Genomic DNA, 10,000 nt, shown 5'->3' with positions numbered 1-10,000 from the left:
TGCTCAATGACCGGACAAATCTGGAAAGAAGAGAAAACGACAAAGCGAGAGAGAGCAGGTGATCGATTCAGTGGACGTACAAGCGAGAGCTACTGAAAGAAAGCAAGCTGACTCCAAAAAAGTCTTATTTTAACAGAGATAACAACAGAATACCAAAAGAGACCAGGGGCCCGTTTCTAGAAAGTCTCGAACGTTTTCGGGCCTTTTTCGGGTGTAACAATTCCGTACGGAGAGATTTTAGGTCAACAAACTTCACTATCATTTTCCTTTTTGTTGACTTGAAAACATTTTAAAAGACCAGCCAAGTTATTAAAACAAGCAGACGGCAGTTTCGTAAACGGCTTTTTGGGCCCGAAAAGTTATCGGGACTTTCGAGAAACGGGCCCCAGGTAGGATGAAAACGAATGAGACTGATTAAAAATTGTGGAACATTGCTTTTAGACATGGCAAATATTAACTGATTTGCCCTGTTTTAAAATAATCATAGGCACCTACAGTGTGCGGAGAGATTTAATAATTCCTTACCATAAATGTCTCAAAACCTTCAGTTTGGGATGTTAAAATAAATTTACTTATCTCAGCTACCAGCTTAGTAAAATCAAATTTAGAGGGCACAAAAAGATGAAATCCAGGTTATGAAAGAACTTAAGAAAACAAACATTGAGAATCCTTTTTCGTTTGGCATAATTTGTGCCTGCAGCTTTCGTTTTGTTTCCTTTGTACAATAGGTTTTGTACTCCGGGTTTCCATGATTTTTCAAATCTCTTTTTTGCCATTGTTTAGTTCCTCCATCATCTTTTTTTAAGATGGAATTTTCCCACAAGTGTATCAGTAACGCTGCTTTCCTTTCAATGATGTTCGCTACACTTCCAATGGACGGTTCTCCGCATTAAGTAAAACGTGATATAGTCTTTTCGTTTCACAAATACGAGTAGGCTGGAGTTTGGTTTTGGAAAGGAAAGTATTACAGCGGCAAGGACTCCCTTTTATTAGACGTTCTGTCAAGTGCATTCACTATATTCATTAGACGCCAAAAAGCCATCCTTTGCTTCTTATTGGATAGTCTACACGCAAGCAAGGAGGTGAATTAGTTAAGAATAGAGACAATTTTAGGTTTTCTTGCTGTAAAAATCAGTAAGGGAATACCCAATATCAATGACATCACTTGAAAATCCTTGCACTCTAATGTACCTCTTTATTTCTTGCTAAAATTCCTTTACTTACAATATTCTAGACAATGACATCGGTAGCTTAGTGACTCCCAACTATTAACCCATAAACAAAATCATCGCAAGGTGAATTTTTTGTAACTCTTTACAGCTGCTAAGTCGGAACGTAGCCAGAGTACGGGAAGATTTCAAAACGATGAATCATAACCGTTCTGCAGAACTCTGCTGAAACTGTAAACAATGCCTATATATAGATCGCTTTCACTGTCACGCAATAAAAATCCTTTCCACGAAATAAGCAAAAAACTTGGAACGCCAATTCTCAGGTCTCTGTGGTTCATCGTTTCTGAGTTATTTGTCTGGGCGTTTCACGCAACTTTATAGAGTTTTGAACGGAGCACCAATAAGGCGGCCAGAAATCATCTCGAACATCTGGAATTCACTTAGCGATGAAAGCGCTTACTTTTCGCTCATGAGATAAAATATATGTGTATTTACACATCTCTTAATGTACTTGAAAAGCTCAGACTGCTGAGATTCATAGGAAAGAATAAGAAATGTTTTTCAACCAAATAACTTTGTATCATGGTGTCACGCACGAACCCATGACCCGGAGCCTACAGCTCCCATACTGGACCTATGTAACGGCATTTTTACAGACCGATCTATTTTTAGACTATCTTTTTCGGAAAAAACAAAGGCAGTTCCGTTTCGGTGACCCTATGACGTCAGCTTAATTTCTTGTAATTGGTCATCGGGCTCCTATGGGAGTCTCATTAGCGGGAAATTCAATCTAAAAAATAAATCGGTCTGTGAAAATGCCGTGACACGAACACAGTAGAGTTGTAGGCTCCGGGTCATGGGTTCCTGTGTCACGCAAGTTGACAATTCGGAAATTCAAAATGGTGTATTTTCGAAACGAAAGACGTCTTGGAACTGGAAACTTGCAAATTATTTATTTTTAGGTCATCGTCAACCTTCTATAGATAAAAGTTCTAAACACCCTGCGATTTGGATTTTAGAATTTGATGACGTCATTGTGAAAACCGTCTATTGTTTGTTACCACAAGCGGATTAGTTACAATGCGGCTTTCAGCCACCCAGGAGGCTGAGCACCCAGTAAAGTAAACAAAAAGCAAATATATGTATTTTCAAGCAATTTCAAAAAAGACCAAAAGAGTCACGCATGATTTGACGTGACTCATACCTATAATAGAGCAATAAACGATAGTCGAACCCACGACCACGCGATTGCCAACTGTCTGAGTTGCTTCCACAACTGATGCAGCTGATCCCTCGCTTTGCAACTCATTCCTATCATAGTTAAACGACATAACTTTGAAATTTTCTATCGTACTTTCACCTCCTAATCTTCTCTTTAGCTCTTTTCGTCTATGCCGACGATGTTTGCAGCTACAAGTAATTGGAAAAAGAGTTGAGACACTCACTTGGGAAAAAGAGGTGAATTTTCGATTCAAAGTCTCAACACCTGCTTGAAGTAGACTAAATAAGAGCTATCTATCGTTCTCTGATTCACAGTAGAGATATCCTTCTCTTGCAGCTTCTTTCATAGCTGATTCTGCCAATGTTGGAAGCGCAACTTCTGTCACAGTACAGACGTACATATCATTGAGGTGCCACAGCGCTCGCTATTGCTGTTGTTGTCCTTTTGGCGCTGGCGTTTCTCAATCTGGTTGTTGATCATGCTGTTCTCTAGTAAGACAGTGTTGTTTTCAACGCTGTTTTGTCCTCAGCTGTTTCTTGCCAGGTCATAACATCTATGTCGCATCTTGACAGGCTGACTTTGCAGGTGTCCTTATATCTCAGTTTCGCTCTTCCCCTATGTTTCTTGCCCTGAGCCAATTCCCCACAAAACACCTTTTTGGAATGCGTGTATCATCCATTCTTCTCACATGTCGTAGCCATCTTAGTCTTCCTTTACACTAGATTATTGCCATGCTTTGAAGATTTGCTTGCTCCAGTACTTCGGTGTTGGTCATTCTGTCACTCCAAGTTATGCCCAAGATCTTACGGAGGTATCTCGGAGGAAAGACGTTAAGTCTCTTTTCTTGTCTGGTGTCAGTACATGGTCCATGTTGTTTCTGATCCGTACAGGAGTGTGCCGAGAACGCATGCTTCATAGATCTTGATCTTCGTCTTCAAGGTATGCCGTTTCTTGTCCCATGCCTCTTTTTGTTAGTTTGCCGAACTGAAGTTCTTGCATCTTTCACTATTCTGACATTAATTTCGTCATCCAGTGAGGTAGTTGAAGTGATAGTAGATCCTAAGTAGCAGAATTTGTCTACACTCTCAAGCTCTTTGTTGTCCAACTTGATGTGGCCCTGCTCTGTGCCTTCCCGCGTAAGACTAACGGTTTTCTTTACACTGGTGACTAATGAGAGAGCCTTATACATGCTGATGATAGGTGGTCCATTATTGTCTGTAGAGTTGATTCACTATGGGCCACAATAGCTGCATCATCCGCGAAGAGTACATCTCTTACTCGTTGTTGATTTGGTCTTAGTCTTGGCCCTAAGGCGTGCGAGATTGAAGAGTGATCCATCAGTTCTCCAATGAAGGTACACATCGCCTGGTGAGTTCTGAAAAGCGTATTGTAGCAGTGCAGCAAAGTAAAGGCTGAAGAAGGTTGCGACTAGAACACAGCCCTGCTTGAGTCCGCCATTGATGTTGAAGTTGTCTGATGTTGAGCAATCGAACTGAATGGTGGCCTTCATGTGGTCATGGAAGGAGACGATGAGCTGGAGTAGCATCGGTTGGCACGTCCTTTTTTTTAGTACCATGAACAGTCCCGATCTACTGACTGTGTCGAATGCTTTTGTCAAGTCCACGAATGCTGCAGTTAAGGGCAGACCTTGTTCACGACGCTTTTCTTGTAGCTGCCGAAGGAAAAAACATGTCCATTAATGAGCGGCTCGATCTGACGCCGCATTGACTTCTGGTAGAACTCTCTCTGCTAATTTCTGAAGTCTTTTGAGGATAATCCTCCAAAAGCTTTCCCAGTAATGCTCAAAAGCGAGATGCTTTCGTAGTTATTACAGTCGCCCCTGTCCCCTTTGTGATTTTGGCATCCCTCATGTCTTGTGGAACTTCTTCTCTTAGTCAGCAGGAGATTAGAAGCTTGTGTACGTGGGGAAGGCGGAATTCTTTGTTTGCCTTGAGTATGTCTGCAGGTATAGTGATCGTTTCCTAGTGTTTTTCCACTCGCATGTTCGTCTATGGCTTTAGGAAGTTCTTCCTCTGTTGCATTTTGGTAGCTCATCCAGTTCTGTTATTTCAGGGAGCTGAGGGATGGCTTCTTCAAGATTGTGATCGACAGTCCGTTACCGTGAGTATAAAACCGAGTAATGTTCGACCCGTCTTTCCATTTGTTGTTTCTTGTCTGTCAGTTGTTTGCCAGTTGCGGGTTGAGAGGTTTCTGACTTGCTGTTGGACCGAGAGCAACTTTGGTTTTCTTGTACATCAGTTGTCCTGATGTTTCTCATACTCTCACCTAGCTCCTACAGGATATAAAACGAACTCGCGATTGAATTACAAGTTCCCCGATTGCGTAACAGCCCCGTAGTAACCTGGAGGGTGCAGCACAATTGTGCGATCAAGGGCTCTTCAAATCCGGCTACAAAATTAATAAAATGTAATAGAGCAAAACAAAGCAACGGTGTTTTTTGTAGGTCCCTACCTGCTCATTATGTCACGTCGTGTACGATGCTTTGTGAATAAAAAAGATGGATTGGTTCATACAAATGCCATTAATTGAACGGTCTTCAGGCCCTTACGGCCGGGTAATATGTTCTCGGAAACATAACGTGATCATTTTACTTCAGTGTTATTTTCCAACCACTTTTTGAGGTTGAGAGTTCCTTTAGCTGTCTTTTTACCCAAAATCCGGGACCAAACGACAATTTCAAGTAGTACAGTACGAAAGACAACCCGAACAAAGTCAATTTTCATGGCTGTCTTTTTACTGACGCGTTATATTTTATCACATATTCTGCTGTTTATACGGGCCGATAGCTTCACAAAACTTTGCCCTAAGGGAACGGAGGAAACTTTTAAAACAATTGTACTTTCGTTTTAACGCTTATCTCCTAAAAAGCACAGCTGTTTCAGACGTTTTCTTTAAAAAAGGATAATTTTTCTTCAAAGCAGTTGTAAACGAAATGTCGTCACGTGGGCAATTACATTCTTTTGTCCTTATAATTCTGTTTCTAAAGCTTAAAAACAGTACATGAAACCGAAAGACTGAACTAGTATAAAGTTAGTTTATCAACACTGAAATTCTACAGTAGAATAATTTTTTAAGAGAACGGCAAATACGCAGACCCGGCTTTCGAGGTGTCTGAAAAACTCGTATTCCTCTCTTATCTTGCGCAAAATGCACTTTAAGGATTTCTCGTAGTTCTTGTTCTTTCTATAATCCTGTCTCACATGGCTTTTTCTCGCTAACATAATTCGGAAATAATTTACCCGGCTCACCATTCTGATAAATTGACAATTTAACATTTTTTTGGCGACATCGTTCTATAGGAAAATTCATCACCTGACAAGGGAATTCCACGTTAAATTTCAGGCGAAAGCCGATAACGCACAAATCACGATATATGTTTTACAAGTTTTCCTCGAATCGTTTAACTTTTTCAAAGATGAGGCTATATAGTCTATTTAATTTACCTTTTGGCGAATGTTGCAGTATTAAATGCGCCACAAAAAAGCCATTTCAAAGAGCTGCCTCACGGGGGGGGGGGGGGGGGGGAACTCGCTATATCCCTGGGTGGGGAAGTGCGGCGCAGCCCCTCATACCCTGACCCTGTTTAAGACAAATATCGCTTATTTTCCTACCCTGTTTAATTAAGACAGAAATCCGATTTTTGATACCCTGTTTAAGACATTTAACCCAGTTTAAGACAAAAATTGATAAATCGATACCCTGATTAAGACCAAAAATGATAAATTCGATACCCTGTTTAAGACAAAAATCCCGAAAAACATACCCTGGCTGGCCGCACGTCCCCATTAAGCCCTTATAAGGGAGTACCCCCTCCCCCCCCCCCCCCCTCCTCCTCCCCGGCCTGACAATGAACTCAGAGCGATCAGAATTCGTTGCTGGGCTGAGACGAGAAATTCTCGTACCGGTCTGAGTTCGTTCCGATCGTTTCCCTCTCTCTCTGTCTTCTTTCCTCTCTGAACGACTTATTTAAGAAAAAATACTTAACCAGTGTTTTGGTTGTCTTCAAAATTTCATAGATGATGCATGGTGAGTTTGAAAACTTCTAGAGCTCTTTCATACGGTCAGAGTTAAATTCATTCATATGTGTGGGACCAAGAGAAAATAAAGTGGAACCCATTTTACTTTCTCTTGGTGGGACTGAATATTAAGAACTGTTGAGACGAATCACAGTGTGCAAAACGTTCGACGAATATCGGAATATAGCAACTGAACATTTAGTTTTCTCGTAGACTGTAAGACGTCGAATTCCAGTCGTAAAGAAAGCTACACGGTCTCTCCAATCGTTAGAGAAATTTGGTTTAATTACCCACCCAACAACTCCTCTGTCACGACAACTGGAACTCTTAACCGTCCCCCGGGGAATGTTCGTCATTACTTACAGACGGTGCCTACTATTGTTATTGCGCATACGTTCTGCGCGTTTCGAGATACTGGAGCCAAGTTTTTCTCTCGGTGATTGCTTACTGATACCGGGATATTTTCTTTTTCGATTTCAATAACACTTGTTAATATCCACATGTTCCGTATAATCATAAACCGAGGCAAAAATTCCTTTGAATTAGTAGGCAACGTCCTTAATTTTTTTTTTCAGAAGCTTTTAAATTTTCCGCACAAGTAGAAATTTACATACTCATCAGAGTAGTTCAAAATTACCGAGTGAGGTAACTTGATTAACGTGTCCAATTCTCACTGTTACAAATATGTCATGCACCGGTTTTTTTTTTTCTTTTTTCTTTTCATATGCGTGAGCATTTATGACAGCTTTAACGTCTAATAAGAAATGAAACTCCGGTGACTTTTTTACATTTTTTTAAATTTTGCCATATCTCAAAGGTTACTCCTGATCTTAATTAAACAAATGGGCAAATAAGTGAACTCGTTTTTGCGTGCATTGCAACAAAGCAATATTGAACCTGTCAAGATCAGTCTTGACTTGGTTGCTTCGCCTCAAGTAATCAATGCTAAAAAAAGAAATTCAGAAAGCCCGGAAGACGCTTTACGGAAATTGTTGTCATCTTTTGTTCACAAATTTGTCCTTAAGCTGGGAAATAAATCAATAAGCTTTAATTACTTCACTTCGTTACTTTGCAATGTTCCTGTGTTCAAAACGGTACAGTATATACCTCTTTCTTTGTCAAAACTCCGCTGTGGATCGAAAAGAAGCATATAGGCTGAACGGGACTGTTGTCAGCATTTAAGGTAGGTATTTAAATAACAATTTGAATAGTGTGCGTACAAAATGTGCGTAGATGGCGGGAAATTCTCTGTTGTTGCGGAACCAAGAGAACTCGAGCGGTTTCCCCGGGGGAAAGGAAGAGTCTTCTCGCGTCACTCGAAGTCTCTCGCGCTCCAAAAAGAACTGCCAGGTACGCAGGCCGCTACATTGCAAGCTGCTTTTCGTCTTGAAAAATTAAGAAAGATGAATTTTCTTTCAAATTATATGTTCATAATATATTACATGGCGATACGACAATTTTTAATCTATGGATATTGCCTTTCTCCTGCATTTGTGCTATACATAAATTCGGACAGAATTATCCTTAATTAAACCGTCTTCATGTCCAATGTCCATGTCTCCGGCAATGACTTGAAGAACTGATTACGGCAGAAACTAAATGTTAAATATCAAAGGCTTTTTGAAGCTTTTTTTCAAAGTTTGGGTTATCGCCATTGTCATAAAAGCGGATGTTATTTTATACTTTATCTCGATCCTTCTTATAACTTAATGAAAACATTGAACACTTACCTTCAGAAAACCGTGCACAATATAATGGATTTCAAGTGTACGTATCAGAGACCAATTTAACAAGACAATGAATCATGCATGACAAATTTAAAGGGAGATCTTCGAGGCCAATCTGCCAAATATGAAACCATATGTTTTCTATTACTGATAAAACATAAAAAGAACTATAAAACACAGGACACAGAGACTTTAAGCATCGTTTTCACGAGAGACGGAAAATTGCAGCCTGAAATTTAAACGTTGTCCACAAAAATCGAATAAACGTGTTTCAATTAAGCTCATTTCTGTCCTACACATAACGAGGTAAGGGTTCTCAAAAGAGATAGACGAGTTAGGATAAGAAATTTTCAAGCCGTCTGCCATTTGACCGCCGAACGATTGGCTCAATTGGTTTAGCATCGGACTACTGTGTGGGAGGTCGCGGGAGTAAAAAACTCCGACCGGACCTTGCAACACTGAATCAGGGCCTTTAAATAACTGAGGAGAAAGTGCTGCCTCTCTGGTTAGACTCTAGTCTTCTCGGGTAAGGATATAAACCCTGTGGAACGTAAAAGAACCCACACACTACACGCAAAAAGCAGGGCATAGAGTTCCCGGTGTTGTAGTCTGTCCTCTGTGGCGGGTATAGCCGCTAGTTGAATTCTAGTATAGTATTTTCTGATTTAGGAGTATCTAATTAAAACAATCCATTGAGGCCGTTTGCCGTTTCGCATATTAATTCTCTTTAGTTACATAGCGGGTTGCGAGTAAAAAGATTGCAAACTTTTAAAAGGGTTTGAGTCGTTGGAAGTAAAACGGAGAACAGTAGTCGTCTCAGTCTGTGTATGTAGAATCCGAAATCTTGTTTTTGTCGTCCGGCATTCTATTTTCTAGTTGTACCAGGAGTTAACTCTGCATTTACTTCTGTCGGTAAAGGAAACATGAGATATTCATATGACCCATACATATTTAATATCCGTGAATTACGGTATAAAATGTTTTATGTTAGGATATTCTTTGCAGCAAAGTTGTATTGAGTTCAGTGAAAGGAAGCCTGGAAACATCTTGTGTATGTTTGGTATATCAGATTTAATCAGTTTTTTGGAGTTTTGGTAAAAGTGAAAAAGAGCTAGCAAACAGAACAGCTAAATATTTTAAAAACAAACTATATCATCCATAACAACAGCCTCGGGAGCTTATTTCCCTTTTAACTTCGCCGTTCCAAAAGCTATTGTGAAAGAACCAACACATGTAAATTTGGCTACGAAAGACAATACAACTAGCAAGAAAGAAAGTCACACATATTATTACTACGTTGCCGTGCTGATTTTCTTCTACCGAGGTATAAAAATGCTACAAAAAAAACCGTAGAACTAAAACAGGGGCACCCAACGGTCAATTTTCGGAAAATATCTGTTCGGAAGACGATTTGAGATCTAGAATTTTCGGAACATTTGTTGTAAAACTTCTTGCTTGCCTGCCTGTCCTAGGATTTCCGATCATTTGAAAAATGGTATAATTGCCCATTTTAAACGGATTTTTACCCTAAAAAGGTCACCTAAGATTTTCCGGAGCCTTTTTTCTGGCTGAAATTTTCGAAAAGGTAAGTTTTGATCCCTATAATTTTCGGATCACTAGACTTTCAGCTAGGAAATCCGAACAGATGAAAAATGTTTAGAGGATAAAAATATGCTTATATCTACCGTTTAAATACCAAAAAAGTTTGACAATGCTTTGTCTACCGGTAAGTAGTTTTGAACTATATTCTCGTTGGGCGCCCCTGCTAAAACCCCTCCCAAGGCTATTGTCCCGAACAGGAAAAACTTTATCCCGATAACCGGCGGGCTGGGATCCATCGAT

General features: G+C 40.0%; 1 protein-coding gene across 4 annotated transcripts in view; it reads left to right on the top strand.

Moving 5' to 3' along the window:
• LOC137988568 (histamine H2 receptor-like) overlaps nt 1-10,000 on the top strand; it is a 37,315-nt gene that overhangs the window by 5,681 nt on the left and 21,634 nt on the right. Inside the window, exon 1 of one of the 4 annotated variants that reach the window (XM_068834571.1) lies at nt 7,519-7,614. The exons of 2 other annotated variants lie outside the window; for them this stretch is intronic. The gene's annotated coding sequence lies outside the window, so the exon portion shown is untranslated. Of the gene's footprint in view, nt 1-7,518; nt 7,615-7,726; nt 7,782-10,000 lie in introns of those variants that run through there. One more of the 4 variants, XM_068834586.1, reaches the window with a different exon arrangement.

This window comes from Montipora foliosa, chromosome 2, assembly GCF_036669935.1.
Source record: "Montipora foliosa isolate CH-2021 chromosome 2, ASM3666993v2, whole genome shotgun sequence".
In the NCBI taxonomy this organism is placed as follows: domain Eukaryota; kingdom Metazoa; phylum Cnidaria; class Anthozoa; order Scleractinia; family Acroporidae; genus Montipora; species Montipora foliosa.
The sequence above is the reverse complement of the archived record's forward strand: the minus strand, read 5'-3'. Positions and strand labels throughout refer to the sequence as shown.